The sequence below is a fragment of the Lycium barbarum genome, chromosome 10, assembly GCF_019175385.1.
Source record: "Lycium barbarum isolate Lr01 chromosome 10, ASM1917538v2, whole genome shotgun sequence".
In the NCBI taxonomy this organism is placed as follows: domain Eukaryota; kingdom Viridiplantae; phylum Streptophyta; class Magnoliopsida; order Solanales; family Solanaceae; genus Lycium; species Lycium barbarum.
Genome location: NC_083346.1, coordinates 108,929,307 through 108,950,093, shown reverse-complemented (window position 1 = coordinate 108,950,093; position 20,787 = coordinate 108,929,307). Strand labels below are relative to the sequence as shown.

The following is a 20,787-nucleotide window of genomic DNA, read 5'->3' as shown; positions in this document are numbered from 1 at the left end:
ATCTCCTTTATTTTCCGATTTTAGTGATTATAGATGGAAAAGAGAAGATTATTAAGGAAGTGATTGAAGCCGTTGATCAGAAGATGAAATCAATCACTTGGAAAGTGATTGAAGGAGATTTGTTAGAGCTATACAATAATTTTACTATCGGAAAAGGGTCAAATATACCCCTGTACTATTGAAAAAAGGCTAAATATACCCTTCGTTATATTTTGAGTTCAAATATACTCCTCCCGTTATATTTTGGGTTCAAATATACCCCTCCGTTATACTTTGAGTCAAAATATACTCCTCAAGTTATACTTTGGTCCAAATATACTCCCTCCGTTAAAATTATCCAAATTGGACACCAAATCTGACGTGATACTGACAACTCAGTAAGGCGGACACCACGTGGCATGCCACCTCACCGCCCAACTCATTTACCACTCTCTTCCCCTTATTCACTCATCACTATCGTCTCCTCTCCCTTTACAACCACTACTACCATTATAGCACCACTGCACGAATAATCTAAATTTCTAAACTCTAACGACTTTGTAGTTCTATAGCATTGCTGGACCTCACTTTTCCGATCAAACATCACAAACTTCTCGATTTTCTCAGATGAAAAAAATCAAAGTGATTGATTTCTTCAATATTCATCAATACTAAAATATACAGTTTTGCAAATGCTATATATAAATTGTATATATATAAATCAACTTATTTATATTTGTATGCATAGACCATAGGCGATGGTGGCTTTGGAGGTCGAGCACGACAATCACTTTATTTATTCACTTTTCATTAAGAACATATCTTCAACAGTAAAATACAAATGAACTTCCTTTTCTTACCTTAATTTCGACTTACAGTTAATCCAAATAAAAAATAATGTAACAATTTCGACCTTCTTCTTCCTACAGCTTGATTTTTCTATAATGGGGCTATTATTATTGGTAAAAGGTATGTATGGGCTTAAGCACAGTGAATAAATTAGGGTTGATGTTGGCCGAGGGAGTGAAGGTGGAGATGGTGGTGTGGCGGTGCTAATGGTGGCAGTGATTGTAAAGGGAGAGGAGATGGTAGTGGTGAGTGAAGAAGCGGAAGAGGGTAAATGAGTTGGGTGGTGAGGTGACATGCCTTATATTTAGTGTCCACCTTGGACAAGTTTAACGGAAGAGGGGTATATTTGGATCAAAATATAACTGGAGGGGTATATTTGGACTCAAAGTATAACGGGAGGAGTATATTTGAACCCGAAGTATAACGAATGGTATATTTAGCCCTTTTACAATAGTATAGGGGTATATTTGGCCCTTTTCCGTTTTACTATCATCACATCCTGTGAACACCAGTGGATTACATGGACATTAGCGTACGAGAAGAAAACTGCAGTCACCCAAGATCCTCACGCTTTCTTGGGTTATTTCATTGAATTGACCAAAGATACAGATGGTCACTTTCTCAAGAAATAGAAAAATGATGTTCGATGACTATACACACATATGTGTGTGTGTTTGTGCTTGTGTGATGAATATTTGCAATATTCATCATACATTAATAAATAATGTATGTGTGTGTTTCTGCTTGTGTGTTTGGCTAGTTCTAGCTGGCGCGTGAAATAAATAATGTTGTGTTTGAAGAACAAATTATATACATGCCACTCTAGCTCCGTCTATTGATGTATTTCTAATGGTTGCTATATGTAAGATATTACGAATGCTGCCAGGTTTGAATTTCACCTATAACTACGTACAAAATATATTTACTAGCGTGCTATTTTCATTCTTTTTCAACACTTTTTAGTTCCTTTTTGGTTTCTCTGGTTGTAATATGGGGACTAAAAGTTACAGAGTTCCTTTTAAAAAATGATTTTTAGGCAGCCAAACGGTGTCTTATTAATTCTATTTTATAGCCGTCATTGCAAAAATATACCTGTACTGTTTGTGAATATCATGAGACTTAGCAGACAGTTATGTTATATACCTTTCATGTAAAATCGCTCAATTGGTATTTTCCACAGGGAAAAACAATATGGATCTAAGCAACATCAATTTACTATATAAAAGGACCATATATTCATACATCATAAGTTCAAAATAGAAAATAACAATCAAATCATGTTGTCCTGGATATTATGGGCAAGGACACTGAAATTCAAGGGTTAACATGTAACAATCTATATCCCCAAGGAAAGTGATCAATTCTTAGATCATGTTTTATATATATAGTGACTATGTTTAATTACTTACTGTAGCATGCTGTTCGATCAGAACATACTACCAGATAAATTGACTTCTGTTCGGAGGCGGATGTAGAGTATCGACACCGGGTTCATCTGAACGCAGTATTTTGACGCAAAACATAAGTTTATATATAAAAAATTCACAAAAAATGTAATAAACAATAAATATAAAGTCATAACTTTAAAAGTATAATGAATTCAATGTTAAGAACCTTAAGGTTGATCCCATATAATTTATATTATGGATCCGCCACTGATACTGTTAACCATGAAGCTCAGGAATTTAAGTATTCAACTCCTATTTAGAACTTCCTAGCTACCCAACAATATCACTTATGAACCCCCGAATAAATACGACAAAGGCTCTTTTGTTTAGAGCAGATTAGTGTGTGTCTATATATATACTAGGTGGTTGTCACGACCCAACCCCGTAGGCCGTGACTAGTGCCCGAGCTGGACACTCGTATGTACCTGTTAACTATAATCATCCACAACTAGCATAATACAGACTTATCAATACCAAGGCAAGACGTCGCCTCAAAACTGTCGCATTATTTAGACGTATCATAACAACCTGTCTCCTGGGGAGGTACAACTTTCAACAGACAATATAGTACATAAGCTGACAAGGCTTTCATAATATATAAGGGAACATCCCCGCCATAAACGAGCCGACAAGGCTATCATAACACATTACTTCTCAAAACATGTATATATATATATATCTACGCAAGCCGACAAGGCTGCCACTACGAATGGGAACGTCCCAAAACATAAGCCATATAGACACAACCGAACAACATCGATACACAACCCACACGTATGTCTACAGACCTCTAGGAGTAACAACAGTATCATATGACGGGACAGGGCCCCGCCGTACCCCTGGATAAAATACACATACACCACAAGAGATTCTGTACCAAAATCTAGGCTCCGGAACAAGGGAGCTCTCCAAGATAGCTGAATAGGACTCCTAAGCTGGCGGGTTACCAAAGTGAGCATCTGTACCTGCGGGCATGAACACAGCCCCCCGAAGAAAGGGGGTCAGTACGGAATATGTACTGAGCATGTAAAGCATAAATACAATAAACAGGATCATGCTGAAGTAAGGAGTATAGAAAACCAGTACAATAACCAGAAAACCACAAAGCTTACCTTTGAATCATAAATCATGGTGTCAATATCAGACTTAACTCGTTATGAAACTTAATGTCACCATTAGAGAATCATCATGTTCATATGCATATATATAACGTGTCCCGGCCCTCTAGTGAGGGACACGGTAAATAAAATCATATCATCATCATGTATATATATATATATATATATATATATATATATATATATATATATATATATATAACGTGTCCCGGCCCTCTAGTGAGGGACTCGGTGAATAAGAACATCATGTGTCATCCTGGCCGCCATCCCCATATCATCATATCATAATGTCATCATATCATCATATACATATATATAACGTGTCCCGGCCCTCTAGTGAGGGACTCGGTGAATAATGCAGTGGATCTGTGCACGAAAACATGTCCTGGCCCGGGACTCAGTGAAAGATGTAACGGTAAGCACGAGCAGAGTAATAAGTAACCATATACATACAAATCATCTTTTGAGACTCAATAGATAAGTAACTAATCAGCTCCAAGTGGTAGGATAATAGCCATATTAAGTTCTTTCTAAATATCATTACGAACCATATCAAGGAACGTCTCAGGGATCATAAACATGTATCAAATTAATACGAGATAGCTTATGGAAGTCAAGGACACCACTCGTTATGGAATTATTTAAGAATAGGAACTTTTATACATCATATATTAGTCAATCATATAAGAGACTCGAGGGCAATAGCTCAACTATCCTGAGAGTTCTAACATCAAGAAATGAATAAAAATCATAAGTCATGCTCGGAACTAGTGAGTAGAATTACCCCAAGGCTCATATCATATCTTACTTACATCTAGGACATTCCAAAAGAAAGAAGGGATAGGCTTTACATACCTTTAGCGCTTATCCGTAACGCAATACGTATACGCTGTCCAAAGTGTCACAACCTATATTAACACGTCAAGAACTATGGTTAAGTTACGGGAAGATTCAAAAGGTATTCTAACGTTAGTAACTCTTTTCGAGAAAATTAGATAACGTTTCCCTTATATTCAAATCAACTTTACAACAACTAAGCCAACATCAATACCCACACGTTCATGTACTATATCGAGGCTATTCAAGACAAGACTCGAAAACACCCGGACAGCCCGCACAACATTCCAAATAGCCCACATTCACAACACTCGATAACAATCCACATACGACTACTACATATTCAAGTTATCCGTAATGATCCGTAATCTTAACGTTTTCATTAGACGATCTTCTAACAGCCCAACCAACATAACACCATAATGTACAATCTTAACTATACTTGATCTTTCGTCTCAACAAGAATAACAACATACTCAAAACAGCCCCTAACTAACAACATAAAAAGATGCTCGAATATCTTGCGAACACCTACGAATACACCAAGCAAACCACATACGATTCTTATACGTTATTTCATACAATCTTTTCATCCAAATTCGTGATTTATACCAGCCCACACACGACAACAACGTCATTCATTCATATGCAAGAAAACTATGCTAATAGCACCACAAATCCTACAACAGCCCACAAAACAAGTTCAACCTCAACTTTAACCATTTAATTCCTCCACTCTCATTACATAATTTATGATAACAAAAACCAAAATACTACTTAAAATTAATTCATCAATGCCAACTACAACAGCCCCCTTACACGGCTCAACAACACTATTAACACAATTACACCATAAAACAAGAAAAATCTTACCTTAATTTAATTAGGACAGATTGTACAATTTCTTGCACCAATTGCACCACGGGACTTTACCATTTCAATTACACTCTTAATCTTAATGACATGGGATGTGGGCTGCTGCCAAGTTTTCTTCCTCCGAAAGGTTTATTCCCCAAGACAACAAAATGGTTGTTGGAACGTTTTGCCTTTTTAGGATGGGCTCCATCCAAAGAAAAGTTGCTGGATACTTTTATTTTGCTCCAAGAGAACTCCAAATGTCGTGAACTAATCTTCAAAGTGAAAGAACTATGCTGCAATTTGAATGAATAGGCTGGAACGTTCTTTTTCAAGTTAAGGATGCTAATGATTTTAAAACTAGAAAGGACAACGTGCAGCACCTCTTCCATTATGCAATAATGCTAGATATGAACTAAAATTTCATGGAATCTGATCACCCTTACACGTGTAAGCCTCCTAGATTGCCCCTTTATTACTCTTCACCCATTTATGCAATAATCATGCCACTACTCACTTATGTGCATGCATTTTATTAAAACACTTGTCTATAACACATGTGGGCCGTGCCCACATAATAATTTTTCCAACAATCCCAATTAATTTCATGAAGTGTTATTTATTTTTTTTTAATTTTTTTTCGGGTGGGGCCCACCTATTATAATTAAATTAATTTATTTATTTAATTACTAATTCCCACTTAATAATCCACTCACAATTTATTAATTCCTAATCTCCAATAATAATATTTTTTTTTACTCTAAATAAAATTCATAAACAATTAGTTCTAATTTAGAAATTGAAAATCAAGGGTTTCTATTCCGTGTTCGGGAAGGGTTCCGTCTTTTAACTCGTGTCGATTCTTTTGCGAATAACTCGACGTATAAAAATACAGGGTATAACATCCTTCCCCCCTTTAAAACATTCGTCCTCGAATGTTGAATTGATCCTGCACTCCCTATACTTTCTCAAGTGGGCTCTTAGTTAATTGTGTCCTTCACATACCTTTTCCGTTTGTCGACTCGCTTTAGTTCGTTATAACGCATTCCAGGTCTTTACACAGTCATTCCTATCACATCTCCTTCTTCTGTTGCTTCTCGAGGTAATTATTCCACACCGTTGTTTTTGCCCTTCTCTTTGTTTCACAGTTGGTTATCAGCTGCATTTCGAGCTGTTCTGCTGAAGTGTTACTGTCCCTCTTGTCTGCATACTGTTAGTGGTATAGTCGTCGATTGATTCAGATTTGTATTCATGGTACACGTAGTCATGACTCGACTCTTTCTCCTCTTTATAGTTACTCCCTTAGGGTTTCGTTTCTTTTATCTTACCTCTCCATCTTTAAATATGATTTTTACCACGCGTAGACGTCTCTCGTCGGTCCATTGGTCTACGAGTGAAACGAACTTTCCCAGAGGGTAACATTCTTGCACTCCAATACCTTTGTTTTACTCTGCTGTGATAGTCTGGATTCTGGACTCTTTAGCGTCACATGTCACTTTCTGACTTTCTTTTAAAGGTCTTTAACTATTACTTGCTCTTACTTCTTGGTCTCGATCTTTAGGATTGGCTATTAAATAGCGCTAGGGTTCTCTCATATTACAACTTTACTATCATCCAGTAACCCATAACCCACTTGCTCCGATTGTCTCGGTTAAATCATTTTGTAATTTCCGTTACTCTAACTGGCCATACTTTAGACGTATTATCTCGTGTCGTTTCTCTATTTTTGACTCAAACTCTTCTATTGCCGCTTTACTCAAATTTGCTCTTAGTTCTCTTACCACGCATTCTATTGCAATCTTTACACAAGTATGTGTAGGTGCTCAAGTCAGCCCGGAAAATACCTTAGCGTTGCCTCGCTAGTCTTTATGTAGACCCTATATTCTCCTCTTATATCTTTCAATTGATATCAAGGCTCAACTATGGGGTTTTTTCCTCAGTACTAATTATATCTCTGTAGTTTTTGCCTCAGACCATCTTATACCTTTCTTTGATGTATCCGAAATATCGTAACTGTATTGTTGTTATTGAATCCTTACTCTTCTTATCAAGTACTCACTTGGTCTCATCCTTAGCGTACACATATTCGTAGGTTTCATAACTGTCACGACCCAACTAGGGGCCGCGACGGGTACCCGATACTTGTACTGAGCACCCCTTATCTCATATCATACTTTTACTACTAGGTGGGTCGTATAGACTATACCGTATTTTTTTTTCTCTTTTTTTTTTGTTGCTTAACGCTAACATTAATGGCATAATTGTAAACATGGACTTATAAACTTTGCTAGCACGTTATACAACGACGAGGACAACAAAAGTACAAAACATCTGACTGTACATATCTGTCTACGAGCCTCTAAACATAGTACACATATACATAGGAAGGGCCGAGTACTGCCGTGCCCGAATATATACACAAAATACTACCAAGGGACTGAGGCTCCGGGATAACTGGAGCGCTGCCACTTACTGCTGATAGAACTCCTAGGAATCAGGTCTGTCTACCTGCTGACCTGCGCGGCATGAAACGCAGCGTCCACAAGAAGGGACGTCAGTACAAATAGTGTACCGAGTATGTAAGGCATAAAAGATAATACAAGCAGGAACATAGAGTACGATTAACAATATCATGAGGTCGTAGGACATATAATGAGGCTAGAAAGTGACCTGTACGTAGGAACGCCCCTTTTAGGCCGGATACCGTGCATGCTTGTCTTTCCCTTTTTAAAACGTTCCTTTTTCATAGGCATAGAAAATAGGGTTTATATCATGTCATGTTTTATCATATTATATCCTATCATCTCATAGCGTGTCGTATCATATCATGTCGTAGCATATCATATCATAGTATATTATGTCATAGCGTATCATGTCATAGCATAGCGTGTCATAGCGTATCATGTCATAGCATAGCGTGTCATAGCGTATCATGTCATAGCATAGCATGTCATAGCGTATCATATCATAGCATAGCATGTCATAGCGTATCATATCATAGCATATCATATCATAGCATATCAGGTTATGTCATAGCATATCATATCATAGCATATCAGGTCATGTCATAGCATAGCACCGAACAATGTCGGCTCGCCCACATAGCGCCGAAATACCGGCTCGCCCATATATCCTGCGTCCGGGCATCCCGCGTCCAGGATGATAAGCCAGCTGATCAGGTGGCAATGAAATATGTTTCCTTTCCCATTCCCCCATGTATCCCTTCCCCCCATCCCATGTTCATATACATATCTTATATACATATACATATTTATATACATATACATATCTTATATACATATACATGATTTATATACATATACATATTTCCATTAGAATGGTACAGTACTTATCGTTTGATAATCGGAACGAGGATCAAAAGTTTCCTTTGGATTCTACTCCAAAATAAGTCAAACAGAGCAATAGGGAAAATCCGGGAACAATGGGCCCACCTCGGGTCAAATGAGGCGGCGTACCAAATTTACGTACATTATATTTCATGACGTCACTTGTGAGGGTTTTAAGGTAGTCGGGTCATATTTATGCCAGTTCTAGATGTTTAGGAAGTTTTTCCAATATTTTACACAATTTCTAATTCAATTCTACTGAATGAAAAAGGGGAAACTTTAGGTGCGGATTCCGGAGAATGGAGTTGTCCCCGAGGTTCATATCCAACCTAGTATATCTAGGACATGCCAAAAGAAGAAATGGGATAGCTTTACATACCTGATGAATGTTATTCGTAATCTCGTTCGCTTTGTCGCCCCTTTAGCCTATTTAATATAAAAGTAATGCTATCGTTAGTAACTGTGCTTTCTAGTTCGTAAATTCATAGCCCATCGCTTATAGAACTCATTTTTTCTTAACTTATACTTTCTCGTTAAAGGGTTTTCCCTTATTAAGGACTTAACGAAAATCGGGCAGCATTTCCCCTGTATATTCGCCTAACCCGAATTTTCAATTATTCTTCTGTTAACACAGAAATACCAACAACCGAGATATACATATAAAATTCTTACAATCCAGCCCATAACAATTCCAACAACCCAACAACTTCTCTAAATTCATTTCAGCCCACAATTTCCTATAACACCGATTTCATGCGTTTTCTTAATTTCAATTTCGTCCAATCCAATTCTAATAATTCCATTACAATACAATTAACAAATTACGTCATAAAACGAGAAAATATTACCTTAATTGATGAATCTATCAACCACCCTTTTCACTTGAACTTGCCAAGAACAATCTTGCTTCTGTTAGATATTTGAACAAGAACTATATTTGCTTTCATAAAATAAGTATGAAACGTTGCTGCATAAGTTCTTGAGATTTTTTTTTTTCTGGTTACGTTTGGAAATTGCTCCCAACATAAGAAAATAGCTACTGTCAAGTGCCAACGTTTAATTCTCTCAATGACTTGTCGTCAAAATCAATGAAAATGGGTGTTGGAAATATTTAGTCTAATTGATATATAAGAAGACATGTGTCCCTTATATTACTCATCCCTTAAGAATTAAATTAGTTTTTTTTTTGTATGTATATCTTTGTCTGTACTTATTGATTGAGGAAAAGAACCTCATATCACTTTTGTGATTAATCACACATGGCACCTTTTTTTTTATCCACTTATACGTAATCTAAGGGTGCCACCAAATATTAATCATGCATGCCTATGCATATATTAATGTACCAGCTGCCCCACTAGTCAAGAGCACGCGTGGATTGGTGTCCCACTCACCACCATGTCATTAACTTAATTTATTTCTTTATCTCACTACAATCCAACATTTAATCAAATACAACTAATTAATTTTTGCACTCAATTTAGTTAAATAATAAATTATTTTTGGATACCCTTTATATACTCATTATCGTAATCATGTGGTATATCACTAATTCATAGCCTCACTTGTCACACATAAAATATTATTTCCAATCACCTTCACCACAATTCTTCGTCTTAAATCATTTCGGGACTAAATCCCTTGTATACACCTAGTTCTTGATTTTCATGCTTAAATATGACCAAATCCTACGGCCTCGGTAAAATCGCTCATGTTGGACGGTTTAATTTCTTCATCCAAAAATACGGGATGTTATGGGATCAGATGGAAACTTATCAGAAAAAAGATTATTACTGGCCAAATTTCTTAATTATAAAGAATGAATAGGTAGTAATGATGTCTAATACATGTCCAAAATCCATGTGGTAACGTGGATGATATGCCACCCCTCCAATTATTTTAATATAAAAAGTAAAATCATAAGACATAATCTCGTACACTAATATTTTAATATTTCTTTGAAATACATAAGCTTCCAAAACTTTTGTTATTAAAATACCATATCAAGACCATATATAATAGTTTCAAAATTCATCAAACTTATTTCGTTACTAATGTCATTGAACTTGTACGCTTTACAACTTGTGAAAACGCGGGATGTAACAATAACTATTCTGGTACAACTCGTACAAAGTGCGTCTAATCTTAGTCCTAGTCTTTCCTTCTCCTGGCTTATTCTGCTCGGCATACTTTATTGTACTATCACTCACTTGCTGTCTATTTCGCCATACTCTTTCCCCTTCCTCTATTCACCATTTGATTCCAACTATCGGAGATTTTTCTATTCTTTCTCCTTTGCTACCTATAGGTTGCAGTATCATTAGCGAACAACTTTGCCAACATCCTAGCCTCTAATCTGGCATAGCGTTGGTGTCTTTCACAATATCTCTTAACTCACTCGTTATCATTCTTCTGTCGTATTCTTCCCTTTTTATAAGCATCCACCTTCTAACGTCATATTATCCAAAATCCTTACCAATAATTCTCAGCACCGTCTCAAATATCATCTTGGCTTCTATCCGTTTGTCGCTGGTTCAGATCTCACTAACTGGTTTTAGCATGGGGTCTCACTTGAAGTTTAAGTATTCACATTAAACGTATTGCAGTATCAGTTAATTTCATCTTACACTTGCATTTTTCTCATCCGCTTCCCCCCTTTAGGGTGTACCTACATCATTATCTATTTATATTCCGTTCTATGCCTCCATTTCCAACTTCCTATGATTCTTTTCCAATACATTTGGTATACTGCACCATATCCATGTCTTTCTTTATATCATCTATAACTTAGATTACCCATGTACGACACCCTAACACAATCATGAGGCGATGAGAACTCTCGATATATACAGTACAAACTCTTATATAATGAGTGGTAGTCGAATAATGTAATTAATGTAGCAATTTACCCGCAGCCACGTTCCATTCATTCCAATCAGTAATTAGCTAGTGCTTATAGTCGTTTCAATTTTTTTTTCTTTTTTCGATAGCACTTATATTCTAATGATAAGTGTCCCAAGCTTTCTTATGACACTATATTTATCCCAACGGATATCACCTGTTTCCTCTAATAAACTCACAATATATCAGTTGTTTCGCGAATCTACAATCCTCGTCCTTTAAGGATTTAACCATCTCCGAGGTGAAGTCACATACACGTAGTACTCCTTTATGGCTCATACTCTCTCATTCTTGTTGTATACCCAACACTAACTTCTAATTTACTCAAAATCATCTCAAATTCGTCTTGATAATGGTCTTGTCTTGTCACCTTCTCGTCGCATTACATCTTAAGTTCATAGCTATATATTTTCCTTTTGTCCTATACTCATACTTAATTAGTTACGTCTGTCTTGGGTGCTTCTTTTAGTATTCCTTTCATTTCTCCAATCTATGTCCATCTTTTATTTGTGCACGAGGAATCTCATGTTACTCCTGTATCCTTCGAAAAACACTACTTCTACAAAACCCCTTTCTCATTTTCGAAACATATTCTGTTCTTCTCTATTTGTTCTTATCACACCAGTTATTTCTGGCACTCCTTTTGTCTTGTTGCTCATCGTCCTTTAGGTTGGTCTTTCACAATTCTGTCGCTTATATTACTCGTTTTCTTAGCTATACACGTCATAACGCATCGCTACACTGCAATCCCATTAGTTTTCTTCTTATCTTCCTCCTTCTATTAACTCCTTCTCTACCTGTGCTCGCTTTCACTTTCGTTACCACTTGATCTCTATTCTGAACTTTCCCTATAAGACGTTGTAGGTGTTTCTCATTCGTCCTATATTTGCTTTTCCGTCGTGACTTATCCCTGCTTATCAGTTCAGTCGATATCTCGAAATAACCTTCTGTTAAGATTAGCCACCTTTTCCAGACCATCTCTTAGTATCACAAGCCTTTCCGAATCATCTTAGGATTTCATCAATAACACGTGGAACACATGATTCATGGCAGCTCATAAGTTGAGTTTTCCTTCCATGAATTTCATCTCCGATTAGTCGACTAAGAACTAATAAAATGTCACCATGAAGCATTTTCTAATCACCATCCGAAGAAAACTAGAATCTAACAAGCACCACAGGACTTCTAGTGCTTGATGCACATAGTTCATCTCCAAGTTTATTCTTGAGTCGTGGATGAACCGTTTAGTTCACAAACTGCTTATTGAATGCTTTGTAATTTATCGGACGCTTTCATCTGTCACGACCCAACCCCGTAGGCCGTGACTAGTGCCCGATCTGGGCACCCAAACACATCTATCAAATGTTATCTCAAATTTTATCAAACGCATTCAAGTATATAGCAGAAGCCGACAAGGCTATATTTCAAATTTAGATAATTTCCAGAAAAATTTCGGCAGAGTTTCCTTTGTTTTACAGACTATCCAAATTAGCCCTGCGCACAGATAATACCAACAATGACCACCCAGGGCCAACAAAGCAACATTTAAACATATGCGGACCGGCCGCCGCGGCGAATGGGATCGCCCAAACACAACATATACACGCATCCGTACCGAAAGACCCCAACCCACAAACATGTCTACAGACCTCTAAACAGACCGACAGAATCATATGACGGGACAGGGCCCCGCCGTACCCATGAACGAGAATATATATATACAGTAGTGACAGACTGTACCAAAAGATGGGCTCTGAATAAAAGAGCGCTCCAAATGGCAGAAAAGATATCCTAGACGGACGAATCAGCAAACCTATCGTCGGTACCTGCGCGGCATGAAAACGCAGCCCCCGAAGAAAGGGGGTCAGTACGAAATATGTACTGAATATGTAAAGCCTGAATTACAGAAACAAAATCATAACTGGTACAGAACGTACAGAAAAAGTGAGTAGAAAATCCAAAGTATCAAATACATATTTTCAAAACATGCGGAGTGTGTACAGAAACATATGTCATATCAAATCCGGCCCCTGCCAAGGGACTCGGCAGACAGAACGTGGCCACCCTCCCGACGCTGGTGCCACAACACAGAAGAATCAGAATAGGGGCATAACCCCGTAACATAGTATATCATATCAGATGGCCATGGCAAATCATATCAGAACATGTGTACATGGCATAGCATACTCCACAAACCCATGTACACGTATACCTGCCCCCTCACATCGAGGCACGGCGAACAATGCAGAGGATTACGCTTGACAACATATCCTGGCCCGGGCTCAGTGTGGGAAACATTAGGGCATCCACGAATAGAGTAGTGAGAAACTAAATGCAGTTAAAATATCATAAATATTTTCAGAGACTCGATGAGGCATATCAATGACAAACCAATTCAATGAAGTCAGACGGGATCATAATAAGTGAGTTTCGGATGTCATAATGAATTACAGAAGCATAACCTTTCTGAAGTTGTTCCGAGTGCCAAAACAATTTATAAGACTTAATGAATTATTTAAAACAATTTTTGTTTAGTAGTTAAAAGAGTAGTCAGAACATTTCTTTCCAAAAACTGCTCGAAAACGAGCCTTAAGTACAATAAGGGTAAAACCGGGACTAGTGGGCCCACCTTGGGACAAGCAAGGCGGTGGGCTCAAATTACTCATTTTAGGCTTATGGGGTCACCTACGAAGGTTCTACGGACATTATATAACTTTTCATAAAGTTTGGGGAAGGTTTGCATAATTTTCAAGAAAGCATACAAAAAGGGTTCAATTCTATTGAATAAAAGAGGGATATTTTCAAATGCGGATTCCGATGAGCAGAATATTTTCCGAGGCTCGAATCCGATCCTAGTACACCTAGGACATGCCAAAAGAAGAAAAGGGATAGCTTTACATACCTCGAACGCACTTCCAAGATAGTCAATCTAAAGCTAATCCAAATCTACGCCTCGGGCTCCCCAAGGTCTACAATTACGCCAACGAATACCAATCATTAGCTAAGGGCACTTAAGCCATTCATTCCAAACTAATCATTAAATTCTACAGAAAATTCGGCAGCACTTCCCTTGTAAATAGGCCATCCCGAGAATTTATCTCGCTCAAAATCAACAACAACAACAACCACAATAACCAACCTAGTAACATTGATAACCAATTCGAAAGGCAAAATAATAATAGTAACTCTCTTTTACATCATTCAACAACTTTCATAAATTCAACTCGACGACTTACCTTCAAGCCAACATCGATGCTTATATATTTAAATACTAACCCGAATCCATACCAACAATACTTAAAGACATTCTAAGCAATTCATACAACATTTCCAACAATCCAAAAATTTTCCCTTCCTTTCCACATAATGTAACTCTTCCATTCTAACTTCACACCATCCAACTAATATCAACATTTTTCCATATTCATTAACTAACTCAAGATTACCCAAACATATTTCAATAACATTTTAAACAATATCCAAGGATTCGAACCATTCCGCCCATTTCCATATTCCATTCGAAACTTCTACAATTGCAACGAAACTACCAAATCGCATTGTTTTCTTCCAAATTCATTAATAACAACCATAGTTCACATTTAGCATCTTACTTTCATAATTGCATAAAAATTATATAAAAATCACATATTTTCTCATAACAACATACAACCAATTTCAACACCAACTCAACTCGTTAACCCTTTATCTACGTCATCAATGTCACAACGACACCTCTAACAAGCTAAATAAATTTTAATTCACCATTCTCTTTCATTACTATGGCTCACGGCCACACTCCTCTTCACACACCCACACGACCTCTATAAAGTTTCTAACCATTAATTTCCTTCATTCTCATCACATAACCCATGATAACAACAACAATAATCATATGAACATAATCATACCCTCAATCCTTTCAATTTAGCAAGGATAGCAATATGTCCATAACACAACTTTAAATTTAACCATTTAATTCCTACATAATGCTACTAAAATAAATTCCTCATTCTTACTCAAAACACCCCCCTTACACGGCTCAATTTATAATTCAACATCAACATACATAACCCGTTTGTATTCAACACACATCTACCAAGCTATACAAGTCTAAACTACCTCCAAAACATGTAGAAAAGAATTAAATCTTACCTTAGAGACAAGCTATAATTTTTCACCGTGAAATGTCTTCAAGAAAGCCATGCCGTGAGTTGCCATGGCTACCATGAGCTCCATCTTTTTCCTCCTCTTGATCTTCAAATCTCTCCAATTAATTGTGTAGAAGGGGGCAAAAATGGGCTGGCCGTGAACAGTGCCCGTGAACAGTGCGCCGCCGTGAACAGTGCACGAACCTCTCTCTCTCTCTAGGCTTGAGAGCCCCTCTCTCTAAAACCTAATTTGCAAGATTAATTGTAGTGTAGTCATCCACTTATGCTCATTTATATAGTCTTTACAAAGTGGACATGTGTCAATTTTCATGACATGTGTCCATCTTTATTCAAGGCCAACCAAATCTCGCCACGTGTCGTGGGGCCTACTTTCGATAATTAAATTAATTCCTAATCTCCAATATTAATATTTTTATGCTAAATAAAATTTATAAGCAATTTTTGTGATAATCAAAGTTGAAAAATTAAAAGCTCTTATTTCATGTCCGAAAATAATTCCGCCTTTAACTTGAGTCGATTTGCTTGCGGATAATTCGTCGTATAAATGTACGGGGTATAACATCATCTTTCAATATAAGCTCTTTTTTTTTTTAGGCAAAAAAATGTGACTGTAGGTATTCTCGTTCATTCAAATGAATTCCAAATTCTGCTGCTCATATAAGCATCTTCAACACAACGTCCCCCAAATAAGAAGGATGCCTCTTATGCATGAGGTGGGGGTATATTTTGTTAATTTTCTAGTCCAACATGATAGATTTACCGTACTGGTGTCACCCTTCCATAACCTATTATGAACTTATGTCTCATTCTTTTTTTTTTCCTACTTTTGGGAAAATTTGGGCAGAGTCCCCTCTGTAATTCTTACTATCCCAGAACCTGCACACAGGAGATACCAACAATGCCTCACAGGGCCAACATATATACGCACATATCATATCTTATTATAGCCACACAGGGCTTCTCAGTTTCCAGAAAAAGTATAAAGGTGTCGGGACTTACCTCACATATCGCACCTTGAAACGTACCTGATCCTTTAACGATCTGTCCAGTTATACCTTTCCATCTACCTTCTCTTTCATCCTCCAACTTTACATTTCAATCATGTTTTAGTATTCTTACCTTATCCGACATGCCTCTTTCGCACCATTGCTTACCTGCGTACTGTGTAGCTTCCAATATCATCAATCGCTTTCTTCTGTCGATCTCGTTCTTCAGCTGAAATCAAAGGTTAGTATAAGGGATTTCATTTCCTATGGCTGGGCTCTATCGCACGATCTTAGATATGAAAGAAAGGTAACATCCTAAATGTCTTGTAGCCTCATGTTTATAGATGTGGTGCACAACACATCGATAAACAAGACTCTACTAGACACGGTCTGTAGACACTCCGAGGATGAACTGCTCTGATACCACTTTTGTCACGACCCAACCCCGTAGGCCGTGACTAGTGCCCGAGCTGGACACTCGTATGTACCTGTTAACTATAATCATCCACAACTAGCATAATACAGACTTATCAATACCAAGGCAAGACGTCGCCTCAAAACTGTCGCATTATTTAGACGTATCATAATAACCTGTCTCCTGGGGAGGTACAACTTTCAACAAACAATATAGTACATAAGCCGACAAGGCTTTCATAATATATAAGGGAACATCCCCGCCATAAATGAGCCGACAAGGCTATCATAACACATTACTTCTCAAAACATGTATATATATATATATATATATATCTACGCAAGCCGACAAGGCTGCCACTACGAATGGGAACGTCCCAAAACATAAACCATATAGACACAACTGCACAACATCGATACACAACCCACACGTATGTCTACAGACCTCTAAGAGTAACAACAGTATCATATGACGGGACAGGGCCCCGCCGTACCCCTGGATAAAATACACATACACCACAAGAGATTCTGTACCAAAATCTAGGCTCCGGAACAAGGGAGCTCTCCAAGATAGCTGAATAGGACTCCTAAGCTGGCGGGTTACCAATGTGAGCATCTGTACCTGCGGGCATGAACGCAGCCCCCCGAAGAAAGGGGGTCAGTACGGAATATGTACTGAGCATGTAAAGCATAAATACAATAAACAGGATCATGCTGAAGTGAGGAGTATAGAAAACCAGTACAATAACCAGAAAACCACAAAGCTTAGCTTTGAATCATAAATCATGGTGTCAATATCAGACTTAACTCGTTATGAAACTTAATGTCACCATTAGAGAATCATCATGTTCATATGCATATATATAACGTGTCCCGGCCCTCTAGTGAGGGACTCGATAAATAAAATCATATCATCATCATGTATATATATATATATATAACGTGTCCCGGCCCTCTAGTGAGGGACTCGGTGAATAAGATCATCATGTGCCATCCTGGCCGCCATCCCCATATCATCATATCATCATATACATATATATAACGTGTCCCGGCCCTCTAGTGAGGGACTCGGTGAATAATGCAGTGGATCTGTGCACGAAAACATGTCCTGGCCCGGGACTCAGTGAAGGATGTAACGGTAAGCACGAGCAGAGTAATAAGTAACCATATACATACAAATCATCTTTTGAGACTCAATAGATAAGTAACTAATCAGCTCTCAAGTGGTAGGATAATAGCCATATTAAGTTCTTTCTAAATATCATTACGAACCATATCAAGGAACGTCTCAGGGATCATAAACATGTATCAAATTAATACGAGATAGCTTATGGAAGTCAAGAACACCACTCGTTATGGAATTATTTAAGAATAGGAACTTTTATACATCATATATTAGTCAATCATATAAGAGACTCGAGGGCAATAGCTCAACTATCCTGAGAGTTCTAACATCAAGAAATGAATAAAAATCATAAGTCATGCTCGGAACTAGTGAGTAGAATTACCCCAAGGCTCATATCATATCTTACTTACATCTAGGACATGCCAAAAGAAAGAAGGGATAGGCTTTACATACCTTTAGCGCTTATCCGTAACGCAATACGTATACGCTGTCCAAAGTGTTTCAACCTATATTAAGACATCAAGAACTATGGTTAAGTTACGGGAAGATTCAAAACGTATTCTAACGTTAGTAACTCTTTTCTAGAAAATTAGATGACGTTTCCCTTATATTCAAATCAACTTTACAACAACTAAGCCAACATCAATACCCACACGTTCATGTACTATATCGAGGCTATTCAAGACAAGACTCGAAAACACCCGGACAGCCCGCACAACATTCCAAATAGCCCACATTCACAACACTCGATAACAATCCACATACGACTACTACATATTCAAGTTATCCGTAATGATCCGTAATCTTAACGTTTTCATTAGACGATCTTCTAACAGCCCAACCAACATAACAACATAATGTACAATCTTAACTATACTTGATCTTTCGTCTCAACAAGAATAACAACATACTCAAAACAACCCCTAACTAACAACATAAAAAGATGCTCGAAAATCTTGCGAACACCTACGAATACACCAAGCAAACCACATACGATTCTTATACATTATTTCATACAATCTTTTCATCCAAATTCGTGATTTATACCAGCCCACACATGACAACAACGTCATTCATTCATATGCAAGAAAACTATGCTAATAGCACCACAAATCCTACAACAGCCCACAAAACAAGTTCAACCTCAACTTTAACCATTTAATTCCTCCACTCTCATTACATAATTTATGATAACAAAAACCAAAATACTACTTAAAATTAATTCATCAATGCCAACTACAACAGCCCCCTTACACGGCTCAACAACACTATTAACACAATTACACCATAAAACAAGAAAAATCTTACCTTAATTTAATTAGGACAGATTCTACAATTTCTTGCACCAATTGCACCACGGGACTTTACCATTTCAATTACACTCTTAATCTTAATGACATGGGATGTGGGCTGCTGCCAAGTTTTCTTCCTCCAAAAGGTTTATTCCCCAAGACGACAAAATGGTTGTTGGAACGTTTTTCCTTTTTAGGATGGGCTCCATCCAAAGAAAAGTTGCTGGATACTTTTCTTTTGCTCCAAGAGAACTCCAAATGTCGTGAACTAATCTTCAAAGTGAAAGAACTATGCTGCAATTTGAATGAATAGGCTGGAACGTTCTTTTTCAAGTTAAGGATGCTAATGATTTTAAAACTAGAAAGGACAACGTGCAGCACCTCTTCCATTATGCAATAATACTAGATATGAACTAAAATTTCATGGAATCTGATCACCCTTACACGTGTAAGCCTCCTAGATTGCCCCTTTATTACTCTTCACCCATTCATGCAATAATCATGCTACTACTCACTTATGTGCATGCATTTTATTAAAACACTTGTCTATAACACATGTGGGCCGTGCCCACATAATAATTTTTCCAACAATCCCAATTAATTTCATGAAGTGTTATGTTTTTATTATTATTATTTTTTGGGTGGAGCCCACCTATTATAATTAAATTAATTAATTTAATTAATTACTAATTCCCACTTAATAATCCACTCACAATTTATTAATTCCTAATCTCCAATAATAATATTTTTTTTTACTCTAAATTAAATTCATAAACAATTAGTTCTAATTTAGAAATTGAAAATTAAGGGTTTCTATTCAGTGTTCGGGAAGGGTTCCGTCTTTTAACTCGCGTCGATTCTTTTGCGAATAACTCGACGTATAAAAATACGGGGTATAACAGTGGTTATGGCCCGTGCCAGCACGAGCCCAATACGGTGAAAGTTGACACTTCTATGTGTTTAGTCATAATTTGATTTTAAACTTTCAATTTTACTTTTAATGAGATGATTTATAGCTACACCAATATTTATATCTTGTTTTGGACCACAAATTTAAAAAATCTTCATTCCATTCTTAAATTTTATGCTCAATCAAAACACCTTCACATAAATAGAGATGGAGAGAATCTTATATTTGCTTTCACATGAAAATGTACGTAAAAAGAGAAAATAAAAACATGACATACGTGACAATTTTCCTATATAAGCGAGTATAATAGGATACTTTTATGTACAATGTATGTCCAAAAGGACATTAGTACACCATCTAGTAACACCATTCGAACGTTAAATACATAATACACATCAAAGGAGGTAAAAAATGTAGAACACTATTCACATGGTGCCTCGAGTTTGGTCTTTGTTTACCTTGTTTGCCTCTAAGCAAATGGTATTGATATAAAGTATCTTATTTGTGAAAGAATGGCATCCATCTGTTATTATGTGTGCGTTCAAGGATATATGAA

At 37.1% G+C, this 20,787-nt stretch overlaps 2 long non-coding RNA genes across 3 annotated transcripts; both read right to left on the bottom strand.

The window, feature by feature from the left end:
• Positions 1-2,937: 2,937 nt before the first annotated feature.
• Positions 2,938-5,887, bottom strand: LOC132614589 (uncharacterized). Its single transcript, XR_009572355.1, has 3 exons — positions 5,105-5,887; positions 4,250-4,302; positions 2,938-3,241 (listed from the first exon to the last, which is right to left on the bottom strand). It is a non-coding gene; the product is annotated as an uncharacterized LOC132614589 (long non-coding RNA).
• Positions 5,888-12,655: 6,768 nt separating this feature from the next.
• On the bottom strand, positions 12,656-19,694 carry LOC132615938 (uncharacterized). 2 transcript variants are annotated; one of them, XR_009572905.1, is made up of 4 exons: positions 19,338-19,694; positions 18,483-18,535; positions 15,487-17,525; positions 12,656-13,160 (listed from the first exon to the last, which is right to left on the bottom strand). It is a non-coding gene; the product is annotated as an uncharacterized LOC132615938 (long non-coding RNA). The 2 variants fall into 2 exon arrangements; XR_009572904.1 differs by having other exon boundaries at positions 12,656-17,525.
• Positions 19,695-20,787: the final 1,093 nt, after the last annotated feature.